A 27,667-nucleotide genomic window follows, 5' to 3' on the forward strand; every position below is an offset into this window, starting at 1 on the left:
CTTACTATATATATATATATATATATATATATATATATATATATATATATATATATATATATATATATATATATATTATATATATGTTGACTTTGTCAAAGAGACATGCCGATCCGATAGAAAGATAGAAAAAACTATGAAAATAAAAGTAAATAAAAATGCACAACAAATTTGCTAAGATCCTCTCAGGAAAAGATGCAAGCGAAGGTAAATCCTTAATTCATGCAAGTGGATCCATTAAAAATGAGCCTGTCCAACTTTCTAAAAGTTTTCTTTGCTCTAAATTTCAGTTCTTACTTAAAAAAAATAAGTAACAGTTGCACCTGATCTCGTTAAATTACCATGTACCAAATTAATTATTATATAGCATAAGACAGAATAAGACGTGCCTATGATACAATGACTGTGGTAGAATTTTATTCTCGTAATAAAAGTACTATATTGCCGTCTGCCCTTACCCAGGTGTTAACAATAAAATAATGTGATGCAATCGATGATGTAATGTCAAAAACAGCTCCATAGAATGTGTGTCAGTGATAAACCGGATGGCAGACTATCCTATACCTGCAAAAACAGAGTTAATGAATAGATGCCAAAATCAACAAAAGTAATGTCATGAAGTTTGATTTATGAGTTACTTATAGTCGTACAAAATACTGAAGCTAACGTCAAAATACTTATCTAGTGGCTAACACTGATACCAGACTATCTTACCCTTCTGATCAAAGATTTTAATACTTCACCGCCGTGATAAAGCCAATTGCTCGAGATTTTATATGTGGTAAAACTAATCTTGCGAGATTTCATACACGCTATACAATAAAGTCTCATAATGTTAACTTGAAATGGCTTCGAATCTCATCAAATCTGAAACTTGAGTTTAAAAGATAACGTCAAGAATTCCCAACTGACTCCTTGTTCCTTGCATCTCTTAATTACAGCCTTCGGGCCTGGTCTAGAAAAGACTATAACGTTATTAGTTCCGTATGGCTCTACATTAACGTACAAACAATTGAAGTTTTCAAAAATGACAGGCGTTAGCCATCGTTACCCAATAAAGGGACATGAAGGTTGTGTGTGTGTGTGTGTATTTCTGCAAGGAAGTCACATCGTTATGAAAATAATTGAGACGTTGTTTTGGACGGAAATGACTAGAGGAGCATTAATATCGAACATTTTTTTTAACAAATCAAGTTTTATCATTCTCTCTCTCTCTCTCTCTCTCTTCTCTCCTTTTCTGATTTATTTTTCAGTCGTGATTATTCTTTAAATGTGTGCCCAGTCTTTGTAGTAATGAGAGAGAGAGAGAGAGAGAGAGTCTTCTGAATAGCCCAGGTACATCGAATCGAGGCTCTTTGGGGAAGGTAAGCAACGTCCCTAGGGTTGGGACCTAAAATGCCATCAGTATGGACGTCATCGACACACTTTTGATAATATAATAATGACAATGATAGATAATAATAATAATTTATTAAAATTATCAGACGATATGTGCCAAATCTTATGTTTTGTTTTGCAACTTGTCCTGTTTTAGGTTTTTGTTGATGACCGTCATGTCTCATTATTTAGTAACGATGGTTAACTCCTGTCATTTTTGAGAACGTCAATTTTCGTGCTTATGTAGTCATATGGAATGGATAACGTTATACGTTTCCTAGACCAGGCCCGAAGGTTGTAATTAAGAGCTGCAGGGAACAAGGGAGCCAGTGGGGAATTCTTGACGTTATCTTTTAAACTGAGTTTCAGATTTGATGAGATTCGACGCCATTTCTTGATAACATTATGAGAGTTTATTGTATAGCGTGGCGTAAAAATCTCGTAAGATTAGTTTTACCACATGTAAAATCTGGAGCTATTGGCTTTATCACGGTGGTGAAATCTTATAATCTTTGGATCTTGTAGGTGGAATAGTCTGGTATCGATGTTATCCACTAGATAAGTCTTATGACATTAGTTTTAATATGTTGTTTGATTATAATGAACTCAATAGTCAAACTTTGTGACATTACTTTTGTAATTCTTTGGCATCTTTTTATTAACTGCATTTCTGTATGTTTAAAATCTTATGCTATCAGGTTTGTTACGGGTACAGATATTTGACATTGTTTTTGCCTTATGACTGACACCGTATGACATTTAGTTGCCTCATCCGATTGGAAATGTATGGTTTTAGTTGTATCGAACGCTAAGAAAAAATAACCTTTGGCATAATTGTTAACATTTAAAAACTGGGATAAAGCATAGGGCGTTGCCGTACTTTTATTGAGAGATTAAAATTTTACGACATACTATTTATCATAGATACGTCTTATTTCATGTAATTTTTTTTTATACATAATAATTTAACGAGACAAGGTAAACGTAGTGTTTTTAGTTGTTTATTGATTTTTTTTCTACGAGAAGTGAATTTTAGAGTAAGGAAAAAATATGAAGTTGGACAGGATAGTTTGTGTTGATTCCACTAGTTTAAACTTTGAAATTACCTACGTTCACATATTTTGACTGAGAGGATTTTGGCCAGTTTGTTCTACGCTTTTTATTATTTATTCATATTTTCATTATTATTGTTTTAACTTTCTATCGACATGTCTCTTTTGACCAGGTCAACATTGTGTGCTGCCGATTCCCAGTAGAGGTCAGCAACCTTTGTGGTTGCCGTCTCTCTCCAATGTCAACGCTGTCTTGAAAGGAAACCTTTGACGGTCTCTAATGTATCAGTAACTGAACTATTGAAAGGTTGGGTAACGACACTGGAGCTGCATATATGTAACTCTCTCTCTCTCTCTCTCTTCTCTCTCTCTCTCTCTCTCTCTCTCTCACCACAGGTGGGTCCCCAGCTTCTTTCATCTTTTTTGTTTGGGTCTTCATTCCATCTTGGTTAGGTCTTCTTCTTGGAGCTTCCATCTTGGTTAGGTCTTCTTCTTGAAGCTTCCATCTTCGTTAGGTCTTCTTCTTGGAGCTTCCATTTTGGTTAGATCTTCTTCTTGGAGCTTCCATCTTGGTTAGGTCTTCTTCTTGGAGCTTCCATCTTGGTTAGGTCTTCTTCTTGGAGCTTCCATCTTGGTTAGGTCTTCTTCTTGAAGCTTCCATCTTCGTTAGGTCTTCTTCTTGGAGCTTCCATCTTCGTTAGGTCTTCTTCTTGGAGCTTTCATCTTGGTTAGGTCTTCTTCTTGGAGCTTTCATCTAGGTTAGGTCTTCTTCTTGAAGCTTCCACCTTCGTTAGGTCTTCTTCTTGGAGCTTCCATCTTGGTTAGGTCTTCTTCTTGGAGCTTTCATCTTGGTTAGGTCTTCTTCTTGGAGCTTCCATCTTGGTTAGGTCTTCTTCTTGAAGCTTCCACCTTCGTTAGGTCTTCTTCTTGGAGCTTCCATCTTGGTTAGGTCTTCTTCTTGGAGCTTTCATCTTGGTTAGGTCTTCTTCTTGGAGCTTCCATCTAGGTTAGGTCTTCTTCTTGAAGCTTCCATCTTCGTTAGGTCTTCTTCTTGGAGCTTCCATCTTGGTTAGGTCTTCTCTTGAAGCTTCCATCTTGGTTAGATCTTCTTCTTGAAGCTTTCATCTTGGTTAGGTCTTCTTCTTGAAGCTTCCATCTTGGTTAGGTCTTCTTCTTGGAGCTTCCATCTTGGTTAGATCTTCTTTTTTAAGCTTCCATCTTGTGTTAGTCTTCTTTTTGAAGCTTTCATCTTGGTTAGGCCTTCTTCTTGGAGCTTTCATCTTGGTTAGATCTTCTTCTTGAAGCTTTCATCTCGGTTAGGTCTTCTTCTTGAAGCTTCCATCTTGGTTAGGTCTTCTTCTTGAAGCTTCCATCTTGGTTAGGTCCTCTTCTTGAAGCTTTCATCTTGGTTAGGTCTTCTTCTTGAAGCTTTCATCTTGGTTAGGTCTTCTTCTTGAACTTTCATCTCGGTTAGGTCTTCTTCTTGAAGCTTCCATCTTGGTTAGGTATTCGTATTGAAGCCTCCAACTTGGTTAGGTCTTCTTCAAGCTCCCATCTTAGTTAGGTCTAGCCGTTTCCAATCTCCCTCCTTTCTTCAATAGTTCTTGGGAGGATTCACTTTCCTGCGCTATTAGTCTTCATTTCAAAGAGAAATCTTAAGCGCCTCTAAAATCACAGCATTTTTGGATATTAAATCTCTGTCGGAGCAGTGTTGCTATTTTGCCCCCTTTAGGAACGTGGTCCAATCAGTTTCATATAAAATTTGGGCCCCTCGGATCTGGACAGGTGTATGTGTGTGTGTCTGTGTGTGTGCACGTACCTTGATCTTATCATTGAAATTTTGTCCTGCATTTTGCAGGTCTCTCCCTCCCCTCCCTTCCCCTCCCTCTGCCGTGACTGTCGATCGTCTGCGCCGACGAGGATGCATAGATTACCTCCGTTTTGTGATACGGGTCTTATATGCAAATCGTCACCCGTAGCTTTCATTCTTTATGCTCATTGCTGGGTGCGGCTCGCCACGACGATTGATGTACAATAATGCTTAATATTATTGTACGCACGGAGGTCAGCCCATATCTCTCCCGAACACAGTTTCACACACAACCGGCAAATGGAACGTTCGTATATTTTCCCAGCTTTCGGATTGAAATTTTGTTTCCGAGTTTCGAGGGTTCACGGAGAGTTCAAATCCCCCTTTGATTTGGAAGTTTCCAGTTTGGTAAATCCAGGAGAGTTCAGACTCCCATTTTTATTATCTCAGGTTCTCCCTTTGGATTTTCCTCGTGGGATCCTCACGTTGGAACTGTAAAGTGTTTTATATTATCTCAGGTTTTCCTGTAGGATTTCGTTCATCGGTTACTAATGTGAGAAGAACTGGAGGCAACGTTTTCCATTAGTATCAACAGTATTATTAACCGAAGCAGTTTTGATGACTACGACAACAGTGAATGATATCAGTCGTCTGTCTGTAGAAGACAAAAGGCTGGCGCCACTGGAATAAGTCTTGTTTTCTCTAGTGCATGGAGACGGCTAATCACCAATAATATTATTACTCCTTACCGGAGACTTGGGGCCAAAGGAATGCTGATTCTTTTATTTTTACTTTTCTTTTTCTTTTTTTTTTTCTTTTACGGCAAGCAAGTCATCGTTTGAAGAATCGCACTGTCACTGTACTTCGAAGTAAGAAAAAGAAATCTGCAGTGCTTCGCCAGGGAATTATTGCGTGCTTTGACCTCAGGTTTAACTCTCTCTCTCTCTCTCTCTCTCTCTCTCTCTCTCTCTCTCTCTCTCTCTCCAAGCCGAACATGTTTCTCGCTGAATTGTCTCTTTCAAGTTAATTCTCAAGGCTCGTTTTACGTCTTCAACTCCATTGCGAAACGCTGGAAGAGAGAGAGAGAGAGAGAGAGGAGAGAGAGAGAGAGAAGAGAGAGAGAGAGAGAGAGAGATAACCAGCCATTGTTATTTCTCATGATGCCAATTTCCAATATATATCTCTGCAGGGCTGACGAAGCTCAGAGAATCCTTTTCTTCTCGTCGATTTTTTATTTTTATTATTATTATTATTATTATTATTATTATTATTATTATTATTATTATTATTATTATTATTATTATTATTATTATTTTATTTTTTGGTGCCGACAATTTCCTCTCTCTCCTCATTCGGGCCGAGCGGGGATCAGTTTGGCGACTGCGAAAATCAGGGGTTGGAGAACATTATTGTTATTAGTTGTCATCTTTTTACGTCGTGGGAGCGCCTCTAATGACGGCGTGTTCGGAGAATATCATTGCAGCCTTCGTGGAGAAACTCATTACTGCGGGGCGAAAATGTTCACTCCGAGCGGAAAAGGCGGCTTGGAGGCTTTACATTTTTCTTATCATGGTACGAGCATTAGCGCTCACTCTCTTCGGTCATTCTGTGGAAAAGTGAAGATGCTTCTGAGTGTGTGTATGTGTGTTTGGCGAACGTGCATACATGCATGTATTTGTAGGCATAAACTCCATATGTGTATGCATGTATGTATATATATATATATATATATATATATATATATATATATATATATATATATATATATATATAATATAACAAATTCATGAAGGAAAAGTAAAGCAACAAAGTCGTTGGTAGGCTTTTCGACACACGCTGCTTTACTATAGCTGGTTCACTTAAAAGGTAGATTCTTGGGTGAGCCCTGTGCCTACGAGACGTTTGTTTGGCAGCCGCTGATTGGCTGGGAGCTGCCTACCTCCCGGTACCAGCCAGTCGGCGGCCGCCAAACATTCGTCTCGCAATCATAGGGCTCATCCAACAATCTACCTTCTAAGTGAACCAGCTATAGCAGTCTGCCAGTAAAGGACAGTGTATTAAAAGGCCTAGGAGCCACTCCGTTGTTTCACTTTTCCTTCGTGGCATTTGCCCTTATATATATATATATATATATATATATATATATATATATATATATATATATATATATACACATACACACACATAGACGACGCACACACACACAAACAAGCAAAGGAAAAGACAGAGAGAAAATGTTGATTTGCATTCCCTTTTATCCCTTTTGGTTTGTCAGAAAGTCTATGGGATCAGGTCGCCAGCCCTATGCCTTTCATTATATTACACAGAAACTAAAATGACATGTATAGAGAGAATGTTTGTTTGCACAGATATGCGGCGTACATGAAGAAACATACGTAATAGTTTAATATTATCATCTGAGGTGTATGGAATACACACTTATACTGGTGGAGTGAATTTAATTATTGAGGGAATGTCAGGAGAGATGTAGAGAAGGTGATTTTGGGTGGAAAGGACCAGTGATTCACTGGTACAAGTAATTTTATGCTCACTTGTGTTTTCGTCTCCTCTGTTGTCGTTCTTTATTTTCTTTATGTGAAAGTTAGAAACGTTTCTTCCTGTAAAGTTTTAGAGGGTATGGTATATTACCTTGTAAGTTCTTTGCTGATTAAGCAAGTGCAGTCGAAGACTTAAATTTTTTATGGCTTTGGAAAATTAAAAAAAGTAAAAATAAAGCAGAAAAAAATCATTAGGGTGATTTGATTATTCAGTCGCAGGTTTTTTTTTATAGAATACAAAAATGACATTACAAAATAGGAAAAAATCTGTAGAGAAATGTTATTACCAACACACACACACACATACACACAAGGACTTGAAGAATTGTAGAGAAAAAAAATTTTTTTTTTTACCTGTTTGTTTTGAAAGTTAGCTATCTGAGAACGAATCAGACTGAGAAAAATTGATAGTTTTTGAGAACATTTCAAGAACAGTGAAATGTCTGGTGTGAAAGTATGCCTAATGGTAAGTAGGGTATGTACTTTTTTTTTATATCACAAATAACATCGAAAGGAACGGTTTGGATGTGACAAGTCTGCAATAATAGAAGGGATTGTCAATTGGAATTATATGGTACAGATTTGATTTGGGGCCGTTGCAGCGTTCCATTGGCCCCCTAGCTGCATCCCCTTACATTCCTTTTACTGTATCTCCGTTCATATTCTCTTTATTCCATTTTAATTTCCACCCTCTCATAACAATTGTTTTAAAATTATTGTTTAGCCCTGAGTGACCTCACAGGTCCCAGCGCTTGGCCTTCGATTTAAGTTCTGGATTCTGATCTTCCAAGCCAGGAAGAAGGACGAACTAGCTCGTTTATATGGAAGATGTCAATGATGCAAAAAAAAAAAAAAAAAAAAAAAAAAAAAAGTGCCTTGTAGTGTGATTCTGGCGTAAATAGCTTGCGTACTTTTACAAGGAGTTCTAGCGGAGTGTTAATATCAGCATCATAAACAGACTTCCAGAACTGTTGTGACTGCTTGTGAAAGGGCGAGGTGGTGAAAGATATGAAAACGAGTTTGCGTTTCGTATGGTGCAGTTGAACGACCGCTAGTACGGGTAATTTGTTCCCGGGTAATTCCTTGTGCTTTATTTCTTTCTGTATTTCTTCTTCTTGCCTTCTGCTGCCTCTTCCAAATGAACAACACCCTGTGGGCTTCTTACATATGAATAGGGTTCATGTTCTAAATAATAACAATAATATAATAGGTTTTATTTTCAAAGAAGCGAAATCAAATATAGGATGACATAAATGTGTGTTGGAAGTTGCTCATCGTTTGGTTTATTATTATTATTATTATTATTATTATTATTATTATTATTATTATTATTATTATTATTATTATTTATTATTATTTATTTATTATTTATTTTTTATTTATTTATTTTTTTTTTTTTTTGCATATTTCCACATTTTTCTTTCGGCAGTTTTGACTCACTGGGAGTCGTGAGCACCGTAGTTGTAGTGGTAGTAGTTGTAGTAGTAGTAGTAATAGTGGTAATAGTAGTAGCAGTAGTGGTTGTAGAGGTGTAGTATAGTAAAAAAAGTATAGTGGTTATAAAAGTAGTAGCAGTAGTGGTTGTAGAGGTGGTAGTAGTAGGCGAAGCTAAACAGCTGGTGCGAGTTATAATAAATGGGCTAAGCAACTATTGGAGTATGTCCAGGTAAGCTGATCCAGCAATCAGATGTTGCAATCGAAGCTGGAGGAAAATAATAATAATAAAAAAGTATCCCAGGCAGTAAGTGTGTATAAATGCAGAGATATAGGAGATGTAATCCGAAGGTAAAACGAAATATGAAAAAGATGTAATCAGTATATCCAGAGTCTAAAACAGCGATTTAATGAAAAAGATGTACCCAGTATATCCAGAGTAAAAAACGGCAATTGAAGAGATGTAGGGAATGAATCATAAGTCAAAACTAATGTTGTTAATAAGTAGTTTTGTATCTCTGAATCGAAAATGATTTATAGAAAGATGATGTCATCCATGGACGGAGTTAGAGATATAGAAATGATGTACTGAGTGTAATCCTGACCAGAATAAAAGAAAACATTTGGATAAACAACTTTGTCAGCAGATTACCCTTAGTAACTAGAAAAGTGACCGAGAGGCTGCAGTGTGGCTGGAAAAGAAAAGCTCTAGAGAATACGTAGTAGGTGATGGCTGTATCGGTGGTTTGTCAAATTGCATTTTGATCCAGTTATGTCCAGTAGGGACGTGAGATGAATCACCCCAAAACAGTACTCTCCAATTTTTTTTTATCTTGTCAGTACTCGGCATTTATGAATCTTGTCAGCACTCATCCTTTATGAATTTTATCAGCACTCGTCATATGTGAATTTTGTCAGTACTCGTCATATATGAATTTTGTCAGCATTCATTACATATGAATCTTGTCAGCATTCGTAATTTATGAATCTTGTCAGTACTTGTCATATATGATACTTGTCAGCACTCGACATTTATGAATTTTGTCAGTATTCGTCATTTATGAATCTTGTCAGCATTCATTACATATGAATCTTGTCAGCATTCGTAATTTATGAATCTTGTCAGCATTCGTCATTTATGGATCTTGCCAGTACTTGTCATATATGATACTTGGCAGCACTCGTCATTTATGAATCTTGTCAACAATAGTCATATAAGAATATTGTCAGCACTCGTCATTTATGAATTTTATCAGCACTCGTCATATATGAATCTTGTCAGCATTCGTCATTTATGAATCTTGTCAGCACTCGTCATATATGAATCTAGTCAGCACTCGTCATTTATGAATCTTGTCAGCAATAGGCATATAAGAATTTTGTCAGCACTCGTCTTATATGAATCTTGTCAGCATTCGTTACATATGAATCTTGTCAGCACACGTCATATATGAGTGTTGTCAGTATTCGTCATATATGATCCGTGTTAGCATTTGTCATTTATGGATCTTGTCAGTACTTGTCACTTGTGATACTTGTCAGTATTCGTCATTTATGAATCTTGTCAGCACTCGTCGTTCGTGAATCCTCACAGTACCTTTCGCTTATGAATAGAGGATTGACCTTAAAGCGCTTTCCATCCCGTGTTCTTTTTAGGCTTAAAAAAAATCTTCATGGACTGCATCTTCTTCCCCTTTGGAAGGGGGAGGGGAGCAGTCCAGTAGAAGGTCAAATCAAGGTATGTGAATATTCTACGCGTTGTTTTTGGGGATGGAATCATAATGAGATCTGGTAGCTTTGGCAAGTCATTATCCCATTGGGCGCAGGGGTGGAGTATTGCGTATATATAAGTATGCTATATTTCCTGAATATTTTTTTTCCGAGGCGTGGTATGCAAATATTATAATAATTTTTACTTGATGACATCCATAAAATGCGTCGTAGCCGAAGCAGCTCCGCATTTTGAACAGGGCTCGGCCACGGGAATTACTGATGCATATCCCCATGCTCCACACATTGCCTTAAAAACAAACTATAAAAGAAATGTTTGAAAATTAATGAATACATCGATATAATTACCGAACTTGACAAGTGTTCGCACCAGAAAGAAATTGACCACAGTTGTCACTGCCACTTACTTTTTACTACTGAATTTTGGATTAACCCCTTGTGCAGTAAACTTCCACAACGCCAGCCGACTCATAACACTGCACAGAAAGCTCACCAGTAGCTCGTCGAATATATATATATATATATATATATATATATATATATATATATATATGCTTGCTTGCTTGCTTGCATTCATTGATCTTTCATACGCTTCATCGGACAACTTGATTGGCTGAATTATTCAGACAACTTAGCCCAAAGTAATTGATTGGAATAATTTAAGAGTGCTTTTAAAAAGGAAAAGAGGGGCTAGGTAGTAGAGGTGAATAATAATAATAATAATAATAATAATAATAATAATAAAATAATAATAATAATAATAATAATAAAATCCTAAGGAGGCAGGATGCAACCCGGAACCCCACACTATAAAAACCACCCAGTCGAATAGGACGAACTATGGTCGTTGCTAAAATAATTATTATTATTATTATTATTATTATTATTATTTATTATTAGTAGTAGTAGTAGTAGTAGTAGTAGTAGTAGTAGTAGTAGTAGTAGTAGTATTTTGTTCAAAAGAATGGCTGCATTTTGCGTTTTGGTTTTATATTGAGTCTTCTCAGATTTCCTTATTGCCACGATTATAGTTATTTTTATTATTATCATCATCATAAGTACAATGCACTGTTAACAATGCCATGCAGCTTCAAGAGAACATAATGCCCATATATGAATAAATGAAATGAGACACCAATCCGGGTCTTAACAGTCAGTTCATCTGGCGGTTGACCTGGCTCTCCAGGGAGACTGGCAAGAGGGCGTAGGACACGAGGCCAAATTGCTGTTTGCGCTGCCCTTGGAGTGACTGAGTTTGGGTAGGGAAAAGGGAGAGGGGGGTGTGGGGTGGGGGCGGATCTCATTCCAAGAAGCCTCTTGCATTGGATAACTGCTTTATTTGACGCGTGTCTGTCAAGAAGGTTAGGTGTGGGCAGAGATACTGTGAGATGCTCTGCGAGACGAACGTATACTTTTCTCGGAAGGAGTTTCAGCAAGCAGAGATGATTGTGTCTGCTTGTGACGCCGCTGGTGGCAGGTGCGACTTACGAGAGGCGTCTGAGAAATTTATCCTCCAGTTCCCAGGAGCGTGGCTCGCTACTCGGAAACTTAGAAAAAGAAAAAAGAAAAAATCAAGTGCGTCGCAGATAAGATAGCGGGAATCGTCGTCGTCATTATCCAGGGCTAGAACGTATGAATTTGTGGTATTTATATCAATTTTTCGGTCATATTTTGGGTCCAAACAGTTTGCCGTAGATGATAGGCTGAGAGTTATCTAATATTTATGTGATTTTGGCTTCAAATTAACAGCATTTTGTGGCCTGAGTTCTGTTAAAAGAGTTACGTACAGTATGTAGAAAGAACAGGGCAGTCAGAGAGATTACTAAGTTGAGTCTCACCTGCGCATGTGCGTCACGGATCCCATGGTTGTCCTTGACCGTGGTCAAGAACTCTCTCTCTCTCTCTCTCTCTCTCTCTCTCTCTCTCTCTCTCTCTCTCAAGTGTTAATGAGATAGAGAGAGAGAGAGAGAGAGAGAGAGAGACTAAAGGAAAAGTAATTTTTCATAATTCTCATGAATTTGTTTCAGATTTTTCCATACACAGGTAGACCATTACTAAGTGGTATAGGATTGCTTGTGCTGTTAATAAAACGAACCTTATGCCAAGTGCAACGATAAATTGTAAATTAAACAGTATTCAGCTTTCGGAAAACTAATTTATATACTTTTGAGTTTCTTTGTGTCTTATTTTTACCATGCTAGTTCGGTTGATATTTATAAAAAGTTGATTCCTCTCTGGAACTTAGATACTGTTTTAGGACGTGATTGAGATAACAGTCGCATTGCTAATTTAACGCCTTGTCTCAAACACATTTGAAGACAATAATTTGATTTTATAAATGTCAGAAAGCATGAAAACTTTCCTATTTGCCTTTGGGAATTTCGAAAGATCTATTTTCAAGGTGATCAATTTTACAAACAGTGAATCCATCCGAAGATGCATGGCTCCGATGTCATAAGGAAGTAGATGATATCAGTAGGGATACAAAAACTCATTTCTTTGAAAATGAAAAATAAATAAATAAAATAGAATAAAAAATCCCCCCTAAAGTCGTTTTCCCAGCCTCCGACTCTTCGTCAAGGGCAATGATCAGTCGCACAAGGACGCAGAGTTCGCCCCCCTCCCCCCCTCCCCCCCTTCCCCTCCATCCTCCTTCCCCTTCCTCCCTCCCTCCTCCCTCCCTCTCTCTATAAAAGGTTACCCCTAAAAAATAAGAATATTCAGCGAGTATTTTATATGAGGTATAATGAACCCGAGCTGCGACTGCCAAAAGCAACCTAATTGAGAGCCATTTGGAAGCAGGTCGTCCTCTGTTGCAGGACGCTTTCGGTCAGGAACCCTCCCGAGTCTCCTTGGTCACGGTTCGGGTCTAGGCCGTCCACTGCTTCCCGCTTTGTTTACAAAAACAACAACAACGAGTTTCGGGGGGACTAGTTGGACTATAAGTTGTAAAAACAACTTCCCCCATTGAGAAGATGCCCTTTAGGGGCCTTTGAAAACGAGCTGCTTTAGCTGTCATAACTAACTAACTTGCGTAAGGTCACTTTTAAGTTCTTTCTTTATAACCTGGTTCGCCGGTAATTAAACGAGGTTTATGATGTAGGGCGCTTATGAAACCTTATCAAGCGACCCATGGTATGCTTGGCGTTCTGATTGTGCTTTTTATGTGTGCGTGCTCAGAAATCAAGAGAAACCGGGAGGCATAAATCATACGGAATATATATATATATATATATATATATATATATATATATATATATATATATATATATATATATAGATAGATAGATAGATAGATAGATAGATAGATATGATAAATAGATAGATAGATAGATAAATAGATAGATAGATAGTATAGATATAGATAGTTAAATAGATAGATAGGTAGATAAACATCATAATTGTTATAAACATCTTTTTTGCAAAGCTTTATGGGAAACTTTCTATCTTCAAAACGTAAAGCAAAGTAAAGTCAAAAGAAACATATACGTAAAGTAAGACATTCATATTAAAACTGATACATGAGTAAAGCAAAAATAAGTGGTAATTGATAGATTTCACTAATAAACTACACAAATATTTAGAGCACCAATGCTGTTAAATCACAAAAAATAAAATTAGAATAAACTCCAGTAAGTTAGAAAGATACTCTGTTCAGGGTTGGCTTCTGTTGATGTTGGAAATCTGCCTCCATTTTGGTGAGGTTCAGGCTGTCCCTGGAAGTGGCTAGAATTAATAAATACTTCCCTTGATATGTGAAGACTTACAATTTATAGCAGTTCCAAGTCTCGTTCAACTTGGAGCTACTGCTAATTAGCTAACCCATTGAAAAAAATAGAGAAATAAAGGATATATTCGGGGGTTAACTCAGAGTTAGTTATTGACTTGTCTTATGACAGTTAGTTAGTGGCTAGTCTTATGTCAGACGATAGAGTATTATTATTATTATTATTATTATTATTATTATTATTATTATTATTATTATTATTATTATTATTATTATTATTATTATTATTCAGAAGATGAACCCTATTCTTGTGGAACCAAGCCCCACAGGAGCTACTAACTTGAAATTCAAGCGTCCAAAAAATATAGTGTTCATTTGAAAGAAGAGATCAGTCGTTTCATGTGAAAAAAAAGAACAAACTAATGAATAAATAGATAAAACTGTAAGTAAAGGATTAAAATACAATGCGAATTAATTGTTTTAAGGTAGTAGTGATAGATGGAAGGAACCAGGGAAAACAGGAACAAAATGTGTAAATCCAAGTCTTGACAGATGAAGGAAAGAAGCAGATGTTAAAACGTCACCAGCAACTGATGAAGAACAAATCAGACTAGAGGCCAAAACTACAAGTTTGCAGAGAACCTTCAAGCTGGAGGTAAGGTTTAAAGAACCTCAAAGTGCACAGTATACCTGAGACAAGCCAAGAGCAATGACATAAGGTTCTGTGAAGTCCAACAAAGATGACCTAAGATGGGTTAACTGAGAAGAACGGTTTACCCTTAAGGAAACTATACTGGTAGTCTAAAAGATGAGAAATTAATCCAAATTCTTTTGAAGTGCGTAGATCATGCAACATTGATAATCATGAAAGCGCTGTGATGATAGTTCGGAGAAACAGAATGCTGTATGATTCCAAGGGCATGGATAGTGTAGAATTTAAGAACCGTGAAAATCAACAACGCAAAGGTGCCACTTTATCTGTAATTTTTAAGGTAATTTTTACGTGAATGTAATCGTTGACATAATACAAGCTTTTTTCAAGGATGTCAGAACCCCGTAGACTTTTATGGGCCTTATCAAGTCTCTTGGCAACTAGTGTCTGAAGGAACTACATAGATATGAGACTGTGGATGATGGGATTATGGTAATTTAGACTGGAATTTGAAATCGGGTTGGCATTGAGCTGGGTGACTCATTTGAATGAAGTTAAGAGCATATTATTATTATTGTTATTTATTTTTTTTTTTTGGGGGGGCCGGGTATCACAGTCCTCCAATTCGACTGGCTGGCATTTATAGTGGGGTTCCGGGTTGTATCCTGCCTCCTTCGGAGTCCATCACTTTTCTTACTATGTGCGCCATTTCTAGGATCACACTTTTCTGCATGAGTCCTGGAGCTACTTCAGCCTCTAGTTTTTCTAGATTCCTTTTCAGGGATCTTGGGATCGTGCCTAGTGCTCCTATGATTATGGGTACAATTTCCACTGGCATATCCCATGTCCTTATTTCTATTTTCAGGTCTTGATACTTATCCATTTTTTCCCTCTCTTTCTCTTCAACTCTGGTGTCCCATGGTATTGCGACATCAATGAGTGATACTTTCTTCTTGATTTTGTCAATCAACGTCACGTCTGATCTATTTGCACGTATCACCCTATCTGTTCTGATACCATAGTCCCAGAGGATCTTTGCCTGATTGTTTTCTGTCACTCCTTCAGGTAGCTGATGTTTCTTGCACAGGCTCCAGTGGAGGGCTTTTGCCACTGAATCATGCCTCTTTTTGTACTGGTTCTGTGCAAATGCCAGACATTTGCTTGCTATGTGGTTTATGGTTTCATTTTTCGTATTGCACTTCCTACATATGGGAGAGATGTTATTTCCATCTACTGTTCTTTGAACATATCTGGTTCTTAGGGCCTGATCTTGTGCTGCTGTTATCATTCCTTCAGTTTCCTTCTTTAGCTCTCCCCTCTGTAGCCATTGCCATGTGTCATCGCTGGCTAGTTCTTTAGTCTGTCTCATGTATTGTCCATGCATTGGTTTGTTGTGCCAGTTCTCTGTTCTGTTTGTCATTCTCCTGTCTATGTATATTTCTGGGTCTTTGTCTACTTTTATCAGTCCTTCTTCCCATGCACTCTTTAGCCACTCGTCTTCACAGGTTTTCAGATATTGCCCCAGTGTTCTGTTCTCGATGTTGACGCAGTCTTCTATACTTAGTAGTCCTCTCCCTCCTTGCTTTTGTGTTATGTATAGTCTGTCCGTATTTGCTCTTGGGTGTAGTGCTTTGTGTATTGTCATATGTTTCCTAGTTTTCTGGTCTAGGGTGTGGAGTTCTACCTTCGCCCATTCCACTACTCCTGCGCTGTATCTGATTACTGGCACTGCCCATGTGTTTATGGCTTTTATCATATTTCCGGCTTTGAGTTTTGACTTGAGTATCACCCTGAGTCTCTGCATATATTCTTTCCTGATCGTGTCCTTCATCTCTTGGTGTTTTATATCCCCACCTTCCATTATTCCCAGGTAGTACTTGTATCCCGTCTCATCTATGTGTATGATGTTGCTCCCATCTGGTAGCTTTATCCCTTCAGTCCTTGTTACTTTGCCCTTTTGTATGTTGACTAAGGCACATTTGTACTTTCCAATCTCTATCCTGATGTCCCCAGATACAATCCCTACAGTCTGGATTAGGGTATCTATTTCCTTGATGCTCATATCATACAGCTTGATGTCGTCCATTAACATCAGATGGTTAATTCTGTTGCCTCTTTTCTTTAGTTGGTACCCGGCATCCATCTTCTGCAGTACTTTTGTCATGGAAATCATGGCTACCACGAAGAGTAGTGGGGACAGTGAGTCGCCGTGATATTAACCTCTGCTAGCTAGTCTTATTCCAGAGCTTGGAAGTATTGTATTCCAGTTGCGCATTGTATTTTTGAGGAAGCTGATGGTGTTTTCCTCTGCCCCATATATTTTCAGGCATTCTTATTTTATTTGAATAAACGTTATTATTATTATTATTATTATTATTATTATTATTATTATTATTATTATTATTATTACCTCCAGTCTCAAGCTGTTGGTTACTGTCGTTGTAGTGGTCAGTTGCTGGATGATGACCTTCAAGTACCTGACCGTCTTCCCCTTCAATTGGGTTGAATACCTGGCTGCCGGACGAAGCTCCTCTGTTGCCAGAGGTCCCATTTACGTCGTTGTCGTTTAATCCTTCATTTCTTTCCATCATTGCTGAGTTTTTGGGGCTGAAAGATTTAACCCATAGCTGGACCCTACCCCATCAGGAATAGGTACTCATTTACATCTGAGTAGACTGAGGAAATTATGGTTAAGATCCTTTCCCAAGGAATCAACGCCGAGGGGAGCGGGCACCCATCTAACGACTGACCAGCCCCAATGTTGCTTAACCAGTCCATTGCCACGGCGCCACTTATTATTATTATTATTATTATTATTATTATTATTATTATTATTATTATTATTATTATTCAGAAGATGAAGCCTATTTGTATGGAATAAGCCTTCAGAAGGGGCCACTGCCTTGAAATTCAAGCTTCCAAAGAATATGGTCTTCATCAGAAAGAAGTAACAGAAAGTAATGGGAAATAGAAAAAGAGGTCACTAATTAGAAAAGCAAATATATGTAAATCATTGAAATGCAATGAGAACTGTATATAGCGTAGTAGTGCGTTGCATCTTCGCTTGAATTTCTGAAGTTGCATTGCACGACATCCTCAGGGAGCTAATTAACTATACTCGGTTTTTTTTTCCATCTGTCTACCCGCCTGTGGTGTTTGCATATGGTAACACTGCGTCCTGGACTTTTCTTTCTTTTTTTTTTTTTTTTAGATTAGTTTACAGTCAGCTTACATTCAACAATAATAAACAAAATCCTATTTCGAATATTAACGGTGTAATTCGCATACAGTAAATTATTAAAACACTTTTCAGTTGCAAATGTACTCCCAGATATCCTTTTATTTACCTAAAACTTACACATAGCGTAACTTTCGAAAGCCCGGGACACAGTGTTACCATACGTAAACACCACAGGCGGGTGGACCGATGGAAAAAAACAAGAGTATAGTTACGGGGAATCATTCCTATATTCAAGGAGTGATAAGTCGTGCATAATGACCACAGGAGGCATTCTAGAGAGAATGAATACCACTGAGAGCAAATGAGTGCAGCTAAAAAAAAAACTTGACCGAAGCTGTAATTTACTTCATCGAAGGTATTCACATATATTGCCACATTTGTTCTTCTAGATGAAAATAACTGAGGAATCGGCTTCGATAAAGAGAAAAAGGTCAGTTTTCTTTGACAAGGAAAAGGTTATTTTTATTTGACAAAGGTAAAAGTTATTTCTCTTTGAATAAGAAAAAAGGTAATTTTACTTTGACATTAGTTTTCTTTGACAAAGAACAAAGTAATTTGTATTATTTTTCTTTGACAAAGAACAAAGTTATTTGTATTTGATAAAGAGAGAGAGAGAGAAAAAAAATAGAAATGAACTCGCAGCAAAGAGCTGAAAATGGGAATATGTATTTATTTGAAGGGATGCTGGCGGGGGGGAAGGGGGGGGGGGGGGTGGGGGGGGGGGGGGGGGGGGGGAAGGGGGAATTTCCTAAACGCTCGGCTGGCAGTTCAGACATGAAGATCTGACACTTAACACGTTAATATGTGAAGTTATACCAGATTTATTACCGGTTTGCTTGGGGTAGGGCATGGTTTCCTTGCGGCCTGCAGCCATAGGCGGATCTAATGTCAGCAGACGATAATCGCCGCTTTGCTGATTCCTTCTTGAACGAGTGGTTTTCCTGCGCTGACTTTTTGTTTTCCTCCTCTGCAGTTTGCAAGGTGAATTATGTACCTTTTTTTATCAGAAATTTGTTGTGCGTGTGTTTAGGTGTCTGTGTACGAGTAGTGGATAAAAGTGCAATATGGGCACATATTTAGCGTAAGAGTTAAACGTAATCTTTATTAAATTATATATCCTGTGTTTGTTTTTATTTTGTCAAATATATTTAAGGAAAAAACAGTGGGAGATGACCTGCTTGACATATTAGTTATGTGTCTTCTAGAAAGGTAGTTCGGTCTTTGGAGTGGTTTTAATCTTAAGTACAAGATCGAAGGTTTGAATTTGCAATATAGTTCGTGAACATATATTTAAATTTGATTTAGGGTACAGGCACTTACCACACGATAAGAACTATGATTATATGTACATATATATATATATATATATATATATATATATATATATAATATATATATATATATAAATTGTATGTGTGTGTGTGTATTGCATATATGGAACGTCTTCGCTTTGAGAATTGTCGCCGGAACACGTTTCCGACTCGGATCTCAAAGCCCTATTTTTCATTGTTTCATCATATGTCTTGTCTTTGTAAGTCTTTGGTAGTCTCGAAATTATTATTATTAATGATAATATTTTTTTTAAGACTAGAAACTTCTTCCAAAGAATTTCTTCACCTCAAAACACTTTGCTGTGAGTATTACATTGCTTTAGATAAGTAATATTATGCGCTCAAAATATAACCATTTACATTTTAGTTTTTTTTTTTTTTAGCTCTCACTCGGTTGTTTATTTATGGTTCTCGTTCTGGGCCAGACAATCTTAGTCTTCAAGTTCTCTTGGGTTTTACAATCCGTTGATTGGACATGACTACTAAGTATACTAAGTTTTCTCATATTTCCGTATTATTGTTGTTTCATGCCATTAGAAAATGACTAAGATCTATATTTTGCCTATGTTTTTTTTTATTTCTTCGGAAAACAATATTCGATCATGAAAATTATATCTAAGTATACTAAGTTTTCTCATATTTCCGTATTATAGGTGTTACATGCCATTAGAAAATGACTAAAATCTATATTTTGCCTATGTCTTTTTTTTATTTCTTCGGAAAACAATATTAGATCATGAAAGTGATATCTAAGCATAATAAGTTTTCTCATATTTCCGTATTATTGGTGTTTCATGCCATTAGAAAATGACTAAGATATATATTTTGCCTTTGTTTTTTATTTCTTCGAAAAACAATTTATTCGATCATGAAAGTGATATGTAAAGAACTGCTTAGGATTTAGGGCTGAGAAAATGCTCCCTATTTCTACGTTCAAATTTGTGTCATGAACTCTGGAAGATGACTTATTCTCGTGAATTTCCTGTAGAGAAGTGCATGACAGCAGGTCGTGAATGAGTCACCTGATGAGAATTGGGCTGAGATCAATCACAAGAAGTTGTGAGCTAATTTGATCATATTTATTGTCTGCTGTTTCATTTAATCAGCCCCTGAAATAGTGAAATATAAATTTATCCGCCATCAATGTAACAGGAACACCCGCCCCCCTTATTTTTTGTCATAAATTCTTGCTTGGAATATGGGTATCCTTAATATTCAGTTTACACTACTGATATGCGGCAGATATATTTGCCTCGTTTGAGGCTTATGCAAACAGGATCTCTTTCATAAGAGTGAGGTTCTTAAATTAGACTCTCTCTCTCTCTCTCTCTCTCTCTCTCTCTCTCTCTCTCTCTCTCTCTCTCTCTCTCTCTCTCTCTGGAATGCAAGATCTTGTCACTACCACCGACACGAGATTTGCATGTTGCCTTACTTTGCTGTGGGTATTTTTTTTTCTCTCTCCGTAGTTCCAATGTGAGAATATTTTGCCTTCAGTGTACAACTATGCACCTTATCAAAGATAAATACTTGGGATTTTAAGGGGTACCCTGTTTATCCAGCTGTTGTTTACACAGAGAGCAGCAGTGTGTACCGGTCGACCTAAAGATCGTGTGCCTTCATGTCTCAAATGTTTCTTGTGAAAGGCATTTTTGCGTCTTACCATTCATTGTTTCTCCCCAAGTCTCACGGTGCCATTTTTCATCTCGTTTTGAGGATAGAATTAGTTTAGCATTAGCTTCCTTCTGACGCTTAATACGCGCTGCGTTCTATTCACTCCTGTGATTGATCGTCTTCAGTCAGTCTAGCTTGCTGTTGTTCGTGCACATTTCCACTATTTTCTTCCCACCCCCAACCTTTGTTCCCATCCCCTAACCCTAATCACCCCCCCACCCCCCCACCCCGTTTTATATAATTTCAGATATGTAGGCTACGTATTCGCATATTTGTATTATTATTTGCAAACATCTAGTTAGAGTTGTAGTAGGAGGGAAGAGTCATTGTTTGGATAGCATAATAGCGATGATCTAATTTGACTGACCTCCTCTCTCTCTCTCCTCTCTCTCTCTCTCTCTCCTCTCTCGTCTCTCTCTTCTCTCTCTCTCTCTCTCTCTCTTGTTATTGTTTTCTTAAGGAACTTTGTTTTAGTTATTTTTTTTTATTTTCGACGCAAGGTTGCATTCCCCTGGCATGAAGCTGAGAGAGAGAGAGAGAGAGAGAGAGAGAGTTTTCTTTCTTGCTCCAAGTTCATGCGCTTAAAATGCAGTGACGCAAGACCTCATGAATTCTTCGCTGGGTCCTGCTTTCATCACACCATTTTCTTTTTTATTTTCTTTTTTCTTAATCACTGCTTCATTCATGATTTGCTTTTTTTTTGTCCGTGCAGATTTGATTACCAGAACAGAGTTGTTTGTTTATCTACTTCAATTTTTTCCCCTTGTTAGCATTTTTTTTTTTTTATGTTTTTTGTATGTTGATTTTTGGTAATCTTATAACTTTTTGATTTGTCCATTTATTTGTTCCACTTTAACAATGCGTCTTTATATTCGTTAACCAGAATAGGCTGTTCAATTAATTACTTAATTTTTTCCTTGGTAGCAGTTACATTTTCCGCATGCTTTTGTATATTGATTTTTGGTCATCTTTTGACTTGTTTATTTTAGTCAGTTTATTTGCTTCACGTTAGCAATGCGTCTTTATATATACTAAGCAAAACTAATCGTTTAATTAACCACTTCAATTTGTTTTCCTGTTTGCAATGCGTTGAAGAAAAATTAATTTTTTTCCCTGTTTGCAATGCGTTGAAGAAAAATTAATTTTTTTCCCTGTTTGCAATGCGTTGAAGAAAAATTAATTTTTTTTCCTGTTTGCAGTGCGTTGAAGAAAAATTAATTTTTTTCTCTGTTTTGCAGTGCGTTGAAGAAATTAAATTTTTTTCCCTGTTTTGCAATGCGTTGAAGAAAATTAATTTTTTCCCTGTTTTGCAATGCGTTGAAAGAAAAATTATTTTTTTCCTGTTTGCAGTGCGTTGAAGAAAAATTAATTTTTTTCTCTGTTTGCAGTGCGTTGAGGAAAAATTAATTTTTTTTCCTGTTTGCAATGCGTTGAAGAAAAATTAATTTTTTTCCCTGTTTGCAATGCGTTGAAGAAAAATTAATTTTTTTCCCTGTTTTTGCAGTGCGTTGAAGAAAAATTAATTTTTTTTCTCTGTTTTTGCAGTGCGTTAAGAAAAAAATTAATTTTTTTTTCCTGTTTGCAGTGCGTTGAAGAAAATTAATTTTTTTCCTGTTTTGCAGTGCGTTGAGAAAAATTAATTTTTTTTTCCTGTTTTGCAGTGCATTGAAGAAAAATTAATTTTTTTCTCTGTTTGCAGTGCGTTGAAGAAAAATTAATTTTTTTTTCCTGTTTGCAATGCGTTGAAGAAAAATTAATTTTTTTTCCTGTTTGCAGTGCGTTGAAGAAAAATTAATTTTTTTCCCTGTTTGCAGTGCGTTGAAGAAAAATTAATTTTTTTCCCTGTTTGCAATGCGTTGAAGAAAAATTAATTTTTTTTCCTGTTTGCAGTGCGTTGAAGAAAAATTAATTTTTTTTCCTGTTTGCAATGTGTTGAAGAAAAATTATTTTTTTTCCTTGTTTGCAATGCGTTGAAGAAAAAAATTTTTTTTTTCCTGTTTGCAATGCGTTGAAGAAAAAAATTTTTTTTTGAATGTTCTTGCTTATTGAATTTTTCTACTCTTTTGAATTGTTTATTTGTCCATTTAGCAATGAGTGTTTATAAGCATTAATAATTTATTTTACAAGTGTTCCTCCATTATCTCTGATATGAAGAGTTAGCAACGAGTTTCTGTTGACCTTGTGGGATACTTCTTTTTAGCAAGATGTAACCAGATTTTTTGTAACTTGAGTGAACGAACGACTTAAAATTTATGCCTCTGTAAATAGGTTAATGCTCAAGCGACTGAAATGCTATGCATAGTAAATCGAAGTGTCAATGTTTTAACCAAGTGTACTCACAGTAAAATCCACAATAAAAAAAATCCGGTTTCATTCGGAGAGAAAAATGAAAGACTAGAGTCTGCCATTCCTTGGTTTAAATCGTGAATTAAGAATGAATTGCCTTTTAAAAATAGAAAATCGCAGCTTTGTAACGTTTCACCCACAAAGCAGTGTCAGTTTCTGGAAATTATGATATATATATATATATATATATATAGATATAAATATTTATATATATATATGCATCATTATTTATCATCAAGGTAAGATTTCCAAGTAGCCGCCCAATTTCTGAGACTATATATATATATATATATATATATATATATATATATATATATATATATATATATATATATATATATAGTCTCAGTAATTGGGCAGTTACTTGGAAATCTTAGCTTGATGATAAATAATAATGCCAAGACCTGGAAGAACATTCTTTATTTTACGAGCTTTCGAGGTTTAAAACCTCATCATTAGGCTGAAAAAATGACAAGGATGAGAAATCACTAAAAATTACATTAAAATGAATTGTCTTACTAAGAGCTTCAGTAAAAACATAAAATAAAACCAACATCACATACAAACTAAAAGTTACGAAAAAACTAAAACAAACGCAAAACATACAAAAGTAAAAATAAGACGAAAGGTAATCAAACTACCACACTCAAAAATAAAATGGCTAACGACCCATTTTGTGTACCTACTATGAAACTATACGATAGCTAGTTGAATACCGGACGAGTTGTTGTTCAATTCCGGTTTCATCCTCTTAATAAAAAGCGACTCTGAAAAAAAGGTCCAGTCTATTTGAGCAATCCAGGTGAGTGAAAGGATGGTCCTGTGCTAAACTGTGTTCCCATATGGCATAAAAAGGTGGTTTAGATAGAGGAAACCTAGTTCTAACAGAAAGACCTCTTTGTTCTAAAATTCTGTCTAAGCCAGCGGGAACTGGATCCCACGTATCGCAAACCACACGGCGAACAGGTAAACAAGTAAACGGCACTCGAATTAAGGTCCACAGGAAGAGCAGGCTTCTTCCTCAAAAGTGATCCTACAGTAAAAGGGTTAGTATAAACAAATCTGAAACTAACTTCAGGAAAACTATGCTTAAGTATTTCTTGTTACTTTTTTCGTACCATGTAGCTACTATGACCAAGGAAAGGCAATTTAATGTACTTTACATTTTTACCAGCAGTACTGGACACCAGTCTGGGACAAAATTTCTCATCTAGAAAATTTTTCAGAACTTTGTAAGAAACAAATATGGGATAAGAATTTTCGGAAAAATAATTCTGGAGGAAGACCATGTCTTGATGAAATAAATTAAAATCAACAACAAACATTGTAAGCTCTATTTATCATAGTACGTATTGAATGAAGTTTATACAACTGTGGTGAAAAACTAAGATAATTAAATCCCAAGCCAGTAAAAGTACTTTTCCTATAAACGGAAGTCTCAAATTTACCTCTATTTCTGTGTACCTGAACATCTAAAAATGACAACATCATCTTGTTCTGTCTCACAAGTAAAAGTAATATTAGGATGACGAGAATTAAAATATTCAAAAAATAAATCCACGTGTGAACGTTCCTTAAACACAAGGAAAGTGTCATCCACATACCTACGATAATACAGGGGTTTGAAAGCATCAGGGCATTCAACATCTGAATCTTTTCACAATAACCCATGAAGCAATCTGCATAAACAGGCCCAAGGGAATTTCCCATAGCAACTCCATCTATTTGATTATATAATTTACCATCAAAAGTAAAAGTCATCAGTTGTAGCCAATTGTAATAATTTTCGCAAATCTACTTAACTAAGTCCAAAAGTTGTTATGTGGTTTTCACATATATTATTAAGAATAATGTCAGTTGTTTCTTTTAATGGGATATTTGTGAAAAGAGAGGTTACATCAAAACTAGTCATTACAACATCTTGGTTAAAATCGAAAGAACACAATTCTTTGACAAACTTGGAAGAATGTGAGACGTTAAACTCCCTAAAATTTAGAGGTTTTAAAACTGGAACAAAAACCTTGACAGATAATAGCTAAAAGTGCCAATTGAGGATATAATAGGTCTCAATGGGTTTCCTATTTTATGAACCTTAGGTAGACCATACATATAACTGGGCTTTGACCCTGAAGCAAATAAATTACTATATGTAACTTCCCTAATCTTATCTCTCAAACTTCTTTAACATCCTATTTAATTTGTCTTCTAGTTTCAAAATGTGACCCGCAATATCTACATTTAACATCCTAAATTTTGTATTGTCAGAGAATAATTCATTCATTTTATCTAAATAATCAGACCTATTCATCAATGAAATACCCCTACCTTTATCTGGCTTTGTAATTATTTTCCTTTTAGCCGTTGAATGACCCTATAGGTCCCATCGGTAGGCCTTTGGCCTAATTTACTACTACATGACAGTATGGAAGTATTCTTGTAATAACAGCTATGTACGTTATAAGAAACGGTAGTGCGGAGTTATTTAGATGTACTTGGGGACAGTGGAAACAGTTCCATGAAGATCAAGATGCTGTCATTCCTCGAATATTTGCTGAAATGTAATTCCTCGAATATTTGCTGAAATGTCATTCCTTGAATATTTGCTAAAATGTTATTCCTTGAATATTTGCTGAAATTTCATTCCTCGAATATTTGCTGAAATGTCATTCCTTGAATGTTTGCAGAAATGTCATTCCTTGAATATTTGCAGAAATGTCATTCCTTGAATATTTTGCCTAATAAAGTTCATTCCTTGAATAGTTTTTGCTGAAATGTCATTCCTTGAATATTTTGCTGAAATGTCATTCCTTGAATATTTTGCTAAAATGTCATTTCCGTTGGATATTTGCTAAAATTGTCCATTCCTTGAATTTTTGCTGAAAATGGTCCATTCCTTGAATATTTTCCCTAAAATGGGTCATTCCCTTGGAATAATTTGCTTGAAATGTAATTCGTCCTTGAATATTGTTGCTGAAATTGTCATTCCTTGAATAGTTTGCTAAAATGGTCCATTCCCTTGAATATTTGCTAAAAGAAATGTCATTCCTTGAATATTTGTTTCTAAAATGTCATTCCTTGAACTTTTTGTTTTGCCTAAAATGTACATTCCGCTTGAATATTTTGGCTAAAATATCATTCCGTTGAATTTTGCTAAAATGTCATTGTTCCCTTAAATATTTTGTAAAAATGTTCATTCCTTGAATATTTTGCTAAAATGTCATTCCTTGCAATATTTGCTGGAAATGTAATTGCCACTTGAATTTTATTTGCTGAAGAACTGTCATTCCTTGAATATTTGCTTAAAACATGTCCATTCCTTGAATTTTATTGCTGAAATGTTTGTTCCTTGAATATTTTGCTGAAATGTCGTTACTTGAATATTTGCTGAAATGTCATTCCTTGAATATTTGCTGAAATATCATTCCTTGAATATTTATTGAAGAAATGTCATTCCGTGAATATTTGCTGAAGAAATGTCATTCCTTGAATATTTGCTGAAATGTCATTCCTTGAATATTTATGCTGAAGAAATATTTGTCATATTCCTTGAATATTTGCTAAAATGTTATTCCTTGAATATTTGCTAAAATGTCATTCCTTGAATATTTGCTGAAATGTCATTCCTTGAATATTTGCTGAAATGTTATTCCTTAAATATTTGTTGAAATGTCATTCCTTGAATATTTGCTGAAATGTCATTCCTTGAATATTTGCTGAAATGTCATTCCTTGAATATTAGCTGAAGAAATGTCATTCCTTGAATATTTGCTAAAATATTATTCTTGAATATGTGCTGAAATGTCATTCCTTGAATATTTGCTAAAATGTTATTCCTTGAATATTTGCTAAAATGTTATTCCTTGAATATTTGCTGAAATGTCATTCCTTGAATATTTGCTAAAATGTTATTCCTTGAATATTTTCTGAAATGTAATTCCTTGAATATTTGCTGAAGAAATGTCATTCCTTGAATATTTGCTGAAATGTCATTCCTTGTATATTTGCTAAAATGTCATTCCTTGAATATTTGCTGAAGAAATGTCATTCCTTGAATATTTGCTGAAGAAATGTTATTCCTTGAATATTTGCTGAAATGTCATTCCTTGAATATTTGCTAAAGTGGCATTCCTTGAATATTTGCTGAAGAAAAGTCATTCCTTGAATATTTGCTGAAATATCATTCCTTGAATATTTGCTGAAGAAATGTCATTCCTTGAATATTTGCTGAAGAAATGTCATTCCTTGAATATTTGCTGAAGAAATGTCATTCCTTGAATATTTGTTAAAATGTCATTCCTTGAATATTTGCTGAAGAAATGTCATTCCTTGAATATTTGCTGAAATGTTATTCCTTGAATATTTGCTGAAATGTCATTCCTTGAATATTTGCTGAAATGTCATTCCTTGAATATTTGCTGAAGAAATGTCATTCCTTGAATATTTGCTGAAGAAATGTCATTCCTTGAATATTTGCTGATTAAATGTCATTCCTTGAATATTTGCTAAAATGTCATTCCTTGAATATTTGCTGAAATGTCATTCCTTGAATATTTGCTGAAATGTCATTCCTTGAATATTTGCTGAAGAAATGTCCTTCCTTGAATATTTGCTAAAATGTCATTCCTTGAATATTTGCTAAAATGTCATTCCTTGAATATTTGCTGAAATGTCATTCCTTGAATATTTGCTGAAATGTCATTCCTTGAATATTTGCTGAAGAAATGTCATTCCTTGAAT

General features: G+C 35.8%; 1 protein-coding gene across 6 annotated transcripts in view; it reads left to right on the forward strand.

The window, feature by feature from the left end:
* Positions 1 to 27,667, forward strand: part of LOC135204157 (uncharacterized) — a 740,069-nt gene that overhangs the window by 128,862 nt on the left and 583,540 nt on the right. The gene's annotated exons all lie outside the window — the stretch shown is intronic.

Source organism: Macrobrachium nipponense, chromosome 44 (assembly GCF_015104395.2).
Source record: "Macrobrachium nipponense isolate FS-2020 chromosome 44, ASM1510439v2, whole genome shotgun sequence".
NCBI classification, from domain to species: domain Eukaryota; kingdom Metazoa; phylum Arthropoda; class Malacostraca; order Decapoda; family Palaemonidae; genus Macrobrachium; species Macrobrachium nipponense.